The sequence below is a fragment of the Malurus melanocephalus genome, unplaced genomic scaffold, assembly GCF_030028575.1.
Source record: "Malurus melanocephalus ecotype Western Australia unplaced genomic scaffold, MMel_1.1 scaffold_225, whole genome shotgun sequence".
Taxonomy (NCBI): domain Eukaryota; kingdom Metazoa; phylum Chordata; class Aves; order Passeriformes; family Maluridae; genus Malurus; species Malurus melanocephalus.
The window spans coordinates 331,167-341,212 of record NW_026623457.1 but is presented as its reverse complement, the minus strand read 5'-3'; positions in this window follow the sequence as shown (position 1 = coordinate 341,212).

Genomic DNA, 10,046 nt, shown 5'->3' with positions numbered 1-10,046 from the left:
AAACAAACATCAAATGGTTGCCACAATAAGGAGTCTCTCCTGCCCTCAGTTTCTGCAGTGAAAGGTGATGCCTTGAGGTGGATGATGCACAAGCACAGACACGCCACAGCACACCGAAACAGCAGGTTTCACTGATTTCCTTTGATTTCTGTTTTCCTGGTCTCAAGTGCAGTGTTTATAGCAAGCAAACRTATATCTTGTGGCCACAGCTGCAGTGCCCCTGTGCAGCACCAGCAGAGCAGAGCAGGTTTGGGTACCAGTGCTCTCCTGGTGCTGAGGGGATGCTGTAYCCAGCAGCTGCCAAGCCTTTAGGCACACTGGGGTTCCAGGATCCCAAGGGGAGAAGGTTATAATGCCACAGATTTTAGTGGTTGCCCAGAGATCCAAGCAATCTGGTGTAATTTTGAGCATCTCTGGATAAACCTCATCTCTGTAATAGCAATAGAAAGCCTGCACTGAGCCTGGCTGGACCAACCCAAGACCTCACCCATAATGTTTACATGAAGTGAAATGTATTTTTATTTGCCAGCTGTTGTGTAACTACTTAGATGCATCGACACAGGCATGTACCAATACTTTCAAATAGGTTATTTCTGACTATCAGTCAAAAGTTTGTCTTCATGCTCACTTTTGTACTTCTTCTGTTGCAATATAAAATATTGACTGTAAAATCAGGATCTATAATAAAATTGCTGATGACAGCTGTTGTTAATTCAGTTTCCCTTTGTATGTAACCTTAGAAAGTTAAGAGAGAAAGATCTGCAGAAGACCAAAATAGTCCACTTCCTGAAAGCAASTCTGAAATCTGTTCAATGGATGAAACACTATGTGCAGCCACCCAGGAAAGCAGAGAAACAGAGCACATCCTCCCCAGGCTGTGCTCTCCRTCTGATGCAGAGAAGTCATTGTCTTTGTAGGTGGCTGGAAGTGAAGCATCCAGAGTCTTTATCTTGAACACAGACATAAATTTATGTATTGTTCTTGGCCATAATAGAAAGATGACTGTTCCTRTCAGTGGTTATGCAGTGAGATGCTAAGAAGMAAACTGTGCTTTTGGAAGCTGAGGTGCACAATTAATGTGGGCAGCTGTGCTGGAGGAAGTGATGGCTTTGCTGGCAAGTCTGGGCTGCTGGGATCACATACATGGCAGAACAGGAGCAAGATCATTTCCAACAAACATTTTTATTATGCATGATCACACATCTGAAATGCCATGCAGACATGCCCTGCCAGGAAAATRTACTTGCAAATCCTATTGCTCTGCTGAAGATTTACCCATGAAAAAACCCTCCCAAACCAATACAAAGTGTCCCAAATTCACAGAAAATAAATAAAAAAGAAAAATAATTATGCATTTTTTCCCACTATGTGGAATAAGTATTTCTTATTACAGTTTGGAAAAGGTTGGGGGAAGGGGGCAGGGTGAGAGAATTTATCAATAAAATTGAAAATTGAGCAATTCATCAGTATAAGAAAGTGACAATAATGGTTTGCAGAGGACTGAGAAAGCTCTAGGGCAAAACATTTTTCCACTCCTACTCTATTTGGAATAYTAATCAATTCAATAGCTCTCCATTGCAATTAATACAGACAACTCATTCCTTATGCTAAAAATGCTACTAAAACAGGAAGCAGAAAGACACAGTTTCCAAAAATTTTTATCAGATGTTCGTAACTTTCATGAGTAATATCAGACATTGCCAATACATGATATATGGGGCTGCTTCATGTGGAGAAGTAAAATAATAACACATGGCTTGATAAGTTTAAGCAGGTGCTGGGATGTTTAAAACTGTTTTTCATTAATCAACTACRTTTTTGTTTGAGCTGTGGCTGTACTGAATGCACTGTGCAGACAGGGATTCATTTCTATGGCTACTAGGGACTTGCTATGGGACACTGGGCAAACAATTTAATCTTCATATTTGAGGTTTCCTGCCTGAATAGGTGGCATGATAAGCTGGTATTTCACAATTTTAAGATTATTTGGGTTATCATAATGTTTAAACTGATCTTATGAATATCACAGCATCTTAGTTTCATCCTATGTCATGCCTTTATTTCTTTAGGCTATCACAACCTTGCAGAGCAGCACTGCTCTTGTGTTCTGACAATGTGAGGCAGTGAAGCACTCACTTTCCATTGCAGGCTGTTGCAGCAATTTCCTACCTCTATTACTGGATATTAGTTTATAGTTTGCCTCATTGGCCTGGTTGGATGGAGCTCTGAGCARCCTGGCCTAGTGAAAGGTGTCCCTGCCCAYGGCACGGGAGGTGGAACCAGAGGAAYATTAAAGTCCCTTCCAATTCAGGCCATCTGTGATTCATTCTGTGATTACACTCAGGTGTTAACAACTTCCTCTTGTATCTTGTTAAAGATAATTTCTCCTGTGGGGAAGGGCAGCTTTTCCTACTGATAGGAATTCTTAATCCAGGCACTTTTCATGCTCTATTCCTGGTGAATTTAAGAGRTCAACCTTTGTAAATATTTCAAGATGATGCATTTACTAGAATCTGTCTTTTTCACTTCATATTCTCCTATTCTTTATTATTATTTTAGTGCAAAGATTCATCTTCTATTCCCTGTGGGGTGTTGACTGACACAGCTAGACTGAAATTCAGTCCCTACTTTTCCTGTGTTTATCACTACTGAGTTATAATAAAATGATTACAGAAAGAGTTCACAAGTTTGCTGGGGCAAAGTTGAGAGTCTGATTCTCTACTGTAAAACCAGCCCAGTTATTGTAATAACCAAGAGAAGTGGTTGGACCTTGTAGTTCAAAATACTCAGCTTCAGGGATGTTTCAAGGAGTTTCTCTTTCATGTATGTCTTTCATTTGATCTATTTCACTTATTATTTTTCTTACAGCATGGCATCAATTAACACATTACAGTAGGCAAGGTGKTTTTTCAAACTTACACAAAAATTCTTTCTTATCATTCAACCATGGTTAATTGATTACAAAATAACCTYTCCCTTTAATTATTAGCCCAAATATTCTAGCTTAACAGGAATATAGGAAGTTGATTTTTTTTTACCAGATCTTTTTTCATTCCAGCCTTCTTGAGAAAAAGAATTTTCCACAGTAATAAACCTTYAAGTGTAAATTACATGTATCAAGCTTTACTTATTAGCTTTCCTAAAAGCCAAAAAGCTCTCACCAGCATCAACATTTCTCTTTCTCAATTTACCAGGAGAAAAACAACAATCCAGGGAATTTAAAGACCTCTTTACGGATGTCTGAGTTATTTCTTGATCTGAATACTAAGTTAAAGCACAGAGAACCATGGAAACATTGCTGTAGACCTGATAATTCTCTACAGTCACCTTAAACTTCCCAACCAGCTAAAGTGCTGCATGTGTTCCATTTTGCCTTAATTATATGCACTTTTTCGTGTTTATGCCATTTTTACAAAGTTCTCCAGTAAAACAGAGATGCCCATAAGTAAATGGAAGGCACAGAACATGGATTATGGACTGAACACTGAAGCCTAAAAGAGAAGATATACATTTCAAAGAAAAGGAGAAAAAACTCTCGTTATTTGATGTCCTTTTGGTTTGGACTATTTGTGTTCACAGTCTCACAATATTATCTCAGAGTAGCAGAGAAAATTTATTGGGAGATGACTGATCTTGATCTYGGGATGTACAGCATGACAAATTGTGCCAGTGCAAAAGTAATTGCTTTTTAATTACAATGTCAAAACTTAAACAGTCCCATAGTAGAAACATACCAGCCTGCCTTTCTGAAATTGCTTTTCACTCTTTTCACTGACATAATCTTCAATTAGCTCAGGAAAGGTTACTGTGGTCATGACTTGACATGATAAAGCTCGATGTAGTAAATTAAAAATGAATAGGAAATTATTCCTATATCACTCCCTGTTTGATTTTCAGCAGTGGGTGAGTTGTGCTGAATATTAAAGCCTGGGCTGTCCCGCGAGCTGACAGGCACCTGGGTCAATGAACTCATGGCAGAGTCTGTTGCAAAACATTCCTATCCAGAGATAAGAATGTTGTKATTACCTGAATTCAGTTAAAACTCCAGTTGAGAGTTAATCATTACTGAGGCAGGAGCCAGCCTTTTGTGCTGCTTTGTCCCCAGTTCCCAGTCCAAGCAGGAAAGAGCCCAGCCCCACTCATGAAGGGAGCAGCCCCTTGATGTCCTGGCTGTCCTACATGTCCCATGGCATGCCAGAATTCCTGATGGACACCACTGCAAAGAGCAGGGCTGGCAGTGCCAGACTACCCAGRGAAGGAGGGCATCAGCCATTCCCTGGGCTGCTCCAACAGCTTAGACCTGGGAAGAGCAAACAAGAAACACTGCAGGAAAAAAGCCCCCAGTGGCTGGATAGGAGCCCTGTCACTAGAGACACAGCATTTCCCAGAAATAAGAGCTGTAGGAAGAGTGAAGAAATATGATGCATCCTTGGCAGTGGGGAATTTTTCTTCCCTCTGATTGCCAGGATTTTTAACTGCTTTAGACAAGTCATGCTCTTCTAAAATGATGTAGTCTCTGAGAGGTTTCACCATGCAACCTGCAGACGAAAGTGCAGCCAGTGAAGGGGATTAGCCAGCTTCTCTGACCACTTTCCCATTTCACAGCCAGCAAAGCCCTCCAAACACCCWCATTTTTCTGATGCTCAGCAAACATGGTTTATTTAAATCAAAATTCATTGCTTGAATGAAATACTACAYATTTATTTGTAATTTACACACATTACTAATTATGATGGTGGACTAGCATAATAAAGAACTTTTGATTTTGTAATCATGTATTTCCTTGTCATAGATGTAGTATCTTAAWATGGGTCTCAACAAAACCACAGCTCTTGTTACCAGCTGCAACAGGACAAACTGTTCCCTGTAGAAACAGTTTCATGGGATGTTCCTGCCTGCAAAATTCACAGAATAGCTTCAGGTAAAGGCTCTTTTCCTGGCTATAGTACTAAKCAAATAAAAGCTGATTAAAGTTGGATTTTGACCTGTCAGCTCCAGTTTAAATTTTTTTTTAAATTTTCTGCAATCAGCAGGTTTTGTATAAAGTACGCTGCTTGCAGGCCATAGGGTTATTTTGGGTAAGTCTTTCAAAGAAATAACACAGCAGTAACAGAAACTCAATCTGTGACCTATAGGACCTTGGACAATGGCACACATCAAAGGCACGTGTCTAAACTCCAAGAAGCACAGATAAGATTAGCATTGGTGTCACACACTCCTAGWGCTGCTGCAAGTTTGTCTCTGCTCTCTCTGCTTCCTCTAAGAAAAATAACATCTTTTACTGTGGTTGCAGACAGCAGGTGAAATTACACAAATGTGTCAAAAATGTATCAATGTACTATTCATATGCTGTTTTCCCTCAATTATGTTTAAACTACCAGATGTTCAGAACCCAGGGTGAATGCTGCAGTCCTCAGAGAAATCTGGGACTATGCTTCTTGATGGAAACATTGATGAAGTTCAGGCAAGGCCAYGCACGTTGGTCTTACAGTTTATTTCCCCAAAGGAAAACCATGCTGCAACAGGTTTCTCTTGCCCCCTCTCGCCACAGTTTTTATTTTAACAGGTTTTTGCTCCCTTRTTAGCAAACAAGGTGTTCAGCATCCTCAGATGGCCCCTGTGTCTGAGAGTGCCTGTGCAGGATTGTTGGTGAGCTGAGCCCATGCAATGTGCCCCACTGCCTTCTGCAGAGCTGCTCAGTGTGACCATTGCTGCTGCTCTGCTGCTTTTCATTATTTCCCATCTCATTCCTGTCCCAGGTCTTGCCACAGCTGATCCAAAGCACCAACACCTTTCCCCATTAGGGTGCTCTGAACTGCTGCTTGTAACTAAGCACAGCAAATATTTGGTTACACGCAGTCRAACACGTCCCTCACGTCCCGAGGCACTTCATCTTTCTTCATTCATAGATAATRAAAAATGAAAGAGTAGTGAATAACTGTAGGCTTTAACTAAACTGAAATCTTAGGTGTGACTGTTTGAGTATTTCATTCCACATTTGATCCACCTCTTCACATGAATGGCCATTGAACAAAATGTCTTGCACCAGCTACCATTATTTGATTCTATTGTTACATTATTGTTGCTTTTTGATTTTTCCAAAAATGTGGGTGAAGGCAAATATTTTATATGWACATCTTTGTGATAACTGTGGAGTACTCCATCAGCATTTAACTTGAATTCATGTCTTCTCTGAAGTGGAAGCACAAGCWAAGTTCAGCTGTAAGGTGTATTAAAGGGATTAACCTCCATCTATGGGMTCTTCCTTGGAATGTGGTGCATGGCTCCAAGGCAGGATGAATACTGCAGAGCTACAGTGTAGTCTAGAAATCTAAAACAGCAGTGAGGCCAAGGAAGATATTTCTGGCAAGATACAAATTTCTGTGATTTAAATGTGGATGTAGAAAACACATAATTTTTCACATTGCTCAGAAAATCAAAGGGTTTGAAATTCATGCAAACAAAGGGTTTGTTCATTTTAAAAGTCTGAGCACAGTGGTGGCTGGGATTACTGGCTTGTTTCATTTTTGCATCCACCAGTCATGGATTTTGAGATGCTGACCACAAAAGAGGCACATGGGTGTGGGTGAAAAAGGGTATTTTTGAAAGTTTTTTCCAAACTGGATTTTAGCAAGCATCTCACCAGTAATGGTATCTTTATCAGACAGACTTCACTGCCTGTTGACCTCTCAGTGAGAAGTCTCCTCAAATCTCAGTGAAGCAAGCTGGATTCTGGAACAGCAAAGAAAACATTGTTCATATGTCCTGCTTGTTTCCAGACAGATGCATATTCGGTGTGCAATAAATCAACTGGGTACAAAAGGAGCACTGCTAATCCTTTTTCTACAATGATCTTCAAAGCAGATTTCTTTTATAACTCCAGCCTGGAGYTCCTGAGGCTCCTGAACAGTCTGCACTGCAATGCACTGCCCAGATTGTTCTTGTTGTATTCTGTGCACCAGTAGTGTGTCTGTTTGGTGATTTCCTACCATATGACCAAATGGAACACAGCAGAGAGAGCAATAAACAGCCTCCATCAGAGTTCTGGAACATAATTCAGCTCCCTCTAACTCATCAACTGGTGGATAAACCCCGAGACTACCAGATTCCATGAAAATATCTTTTCTTATTGCAGTAAGAGTTCAGAGGCCAAGTTTTAGAGCATGTTGATTGACTTCTGAGCACCAGAGGCATTTGGAAACACGGCCAAGGCAAATAGAAGTGAGAAAGTAGGACTTGAAATTGTCTGGTCTGGAAGGTGTTGCTTGCAAACATCAGATATGTTGTGGTCTCTTGCACACCTGCAATTGGTGGATGAAATATGAGGTGACTGTGATGAGYAGTAACTCATCATAGCTGGTTGCAGTAACAAGAACGTTTAAACTTGTAAAAACATGCCTAAAGGAAGCAAACATTGCAAGTGTTGCTGCAAACAGGGAAATTTGCTTCCTTCTRTATTTAAATTAGGAGGAATACTGTGACAGCAGCCACAGGATTAGACTGCTGCTCACTACCMATGATCAGGTGAATTTTGGGCTGCAAAAGAGTAACACCCTTGAGAATGTCCCATCATCAGCAAAAATCAGGAGCTGCCGGCCTAAGAGTGGGAATAACACTCCAAGATAACCGGATGTCCCAGTCACAAAACCAGACAGAAAGAATAAGTTTGGACCTTTTTAGGCAGCCARCTGTTCCCTATCCATCAGCTCAGGTGTCTGTGGGGTCAGGAGTGTTTGCTGAGCTCCTGCAGCAGCTGTGTCTTGCATTCATCAAGAAGCCTGAAAACAATGGCTTAAAATATTTTACATACAAAAATGTGGAAAAAGAGAGCTTTTCAGAGGCAGGCATTGATTGTGCCTTTGCTACTTTCTCTTTTTATCCTGTTTTCAGTTTTTCAAATAATTCTATTTGCAAACACCTAATTATTTGGCCACCTGTGACTTACACATCAATAGTAAACTACAGTAGCTATTTCTAAGGGTAAGATTAATCCTACTGCCAGCCMAAGTTACTTCTGAGCAGCACTTRTGCAAGTCCAGAGGAGCTTCATTCRYATCAMATAGACAAAAGTCCTYGAAAAGAGCGTTCTTGTGTAAACRGGTGGAGCTCAGCAGGAAAACACGAGGTTGCTCGAGGAATACAAATGCAAAGACAAGTCAAATTCAACATCCRAGAGATAGGAAGGATGATATGTAGAATGATGCTCTGAGGAAAGTAAGTGAGCTTTAATCTTGAAATAGCTTTCTGTTGGCTGAAGCCAATGCAGTAAAGGAAATGTCAGCTGTGTTCTTGCCACATCTGTCTTCAGGGGCAAGTATGGGGCAAATTCAGATGAACCATGCAAGTATGAACTGGAATCACAAGCTCCTACATTACCAGCCTCTGTTTTCTGGGAATTATACTTTTATTCACCAYTGAGCATCACTCCTACCAAATTCCATGTGATCATTTCTTAGCATTTCTTTTGCAAGTACATTTTCACTCATTTTAGTTTGAAAAAGTCAGCTTTACAAATGTATTTTTTACTGATACCGCTCAGATTTGATTGCCTGGTATCTCTCTGCTCACAGTTTAAAGCRCTCTAAAGCTGTGCATCCCCCTATGAGATTGGGTTAGAATGAAATTTTTAAAGTTATGRTAAATAGGGGGCTCTTTGTGTTTGGAATTTGACTTTTGAAATGCTGATGTGGACCAAATTTATGTTTTTAAGCCTTACTTAAACTGGGAGAGCAAAGATTTTGATAGGATTCTGTGGWCTGTAGTATAAAGGAAATATCAAGCACAAGGATGTTCAAGGTAAAAACACTGGACACAAAGACTACATTTCTAATTGTTAATATTAAATCTGTTTCTCTGAAAACAAAAATTTTTCTGCTTTTATTTTTATACCATCACTTTTAACTTTTTATTTGTTTTTTAATGTCTTCTCTATAAATAACAGTCAGAAATTGCCTTAACAACTCCTTCATGCTTAGGGGACCTCAGTAAATATTCTCCCAGTCCCCTCCTACATGGAATCAGCCACACTGGGGCATTAACAGAGCAGAAAACAGTGTAATTCAGTGAAAAAAGCTGCATCTGATTGAAATTCTGAGAAGAGCTTGGGCAGCACAGTGTAATCACCTCCCTGGACACTGGCCAGGACATCATCAGCTCATGTCCTCAGCTCATGGCCAGTGACAGTGGCCTGGGAGCTCTAGAGACACCATGGCACGTACATCTGCAGGCATTCAGCTGCTGTGGAATAGCCCAAAAGCAGAGCAAGATTTTTCAGGGAATCACACCAYCTCTAGAGTGACCACAGCACCTTCAGGCAAAAGATGGAAAGATAACTCCCATTATTTAAATAATATTTTATTATCTAAGCACACTAACTACATATAATTAGTGCACATATTATGCATGTATAGAACACATTCCTGTTACAGATAAAATTGTAATTCCTGAATTTTAAGATTACTTTTAACATCAAACATTCTGGCTGGCTGGAACAACTCTCCTCTTCCTTGGCATACACAAGGCACCATACAGTGGTGGACAGTTTTGAACAYGTCACAGGCTCTCACTGTATAACAAATTCCCTTTGATGTGTCTGTTTGTTGCCTGGAAATCAGYGTGAGAGTTACATGTTCCACTGGGAGCGTTGGGTTAATTAAGTTTATCATTTCCACCCAGGGCCTGGTGTGATCTGTGGCCAAGGCAGACAGGTAACATTGGCTTGATGGGCCCTCTTCACTTCTGTTCCACTCTCATCATCCCTTCTTTAAAAGCCAGSTATTTCTAGTGGGATTGATCAGCAAGTTTGGAAGAAGTTCTAGTAGCTGGATAAAGCAAATGCTTTACATGGATAGCAGCATGTTTCCAAAGAAATCCCTTATGTATCCATCCTTGTAAAAGAGATAAGCTGGGCCCACTGCATCTTTTTCTGCTACAAAGCCCTGCAAGCAGGTGAAAATCTTTCTGATGTGGCCAGTCCCCTCTCTTTATGTGTGACYATRTATTGTCTCACTGCACTCATGGCARTGCAAGGAGCAGGAGAGRCACAG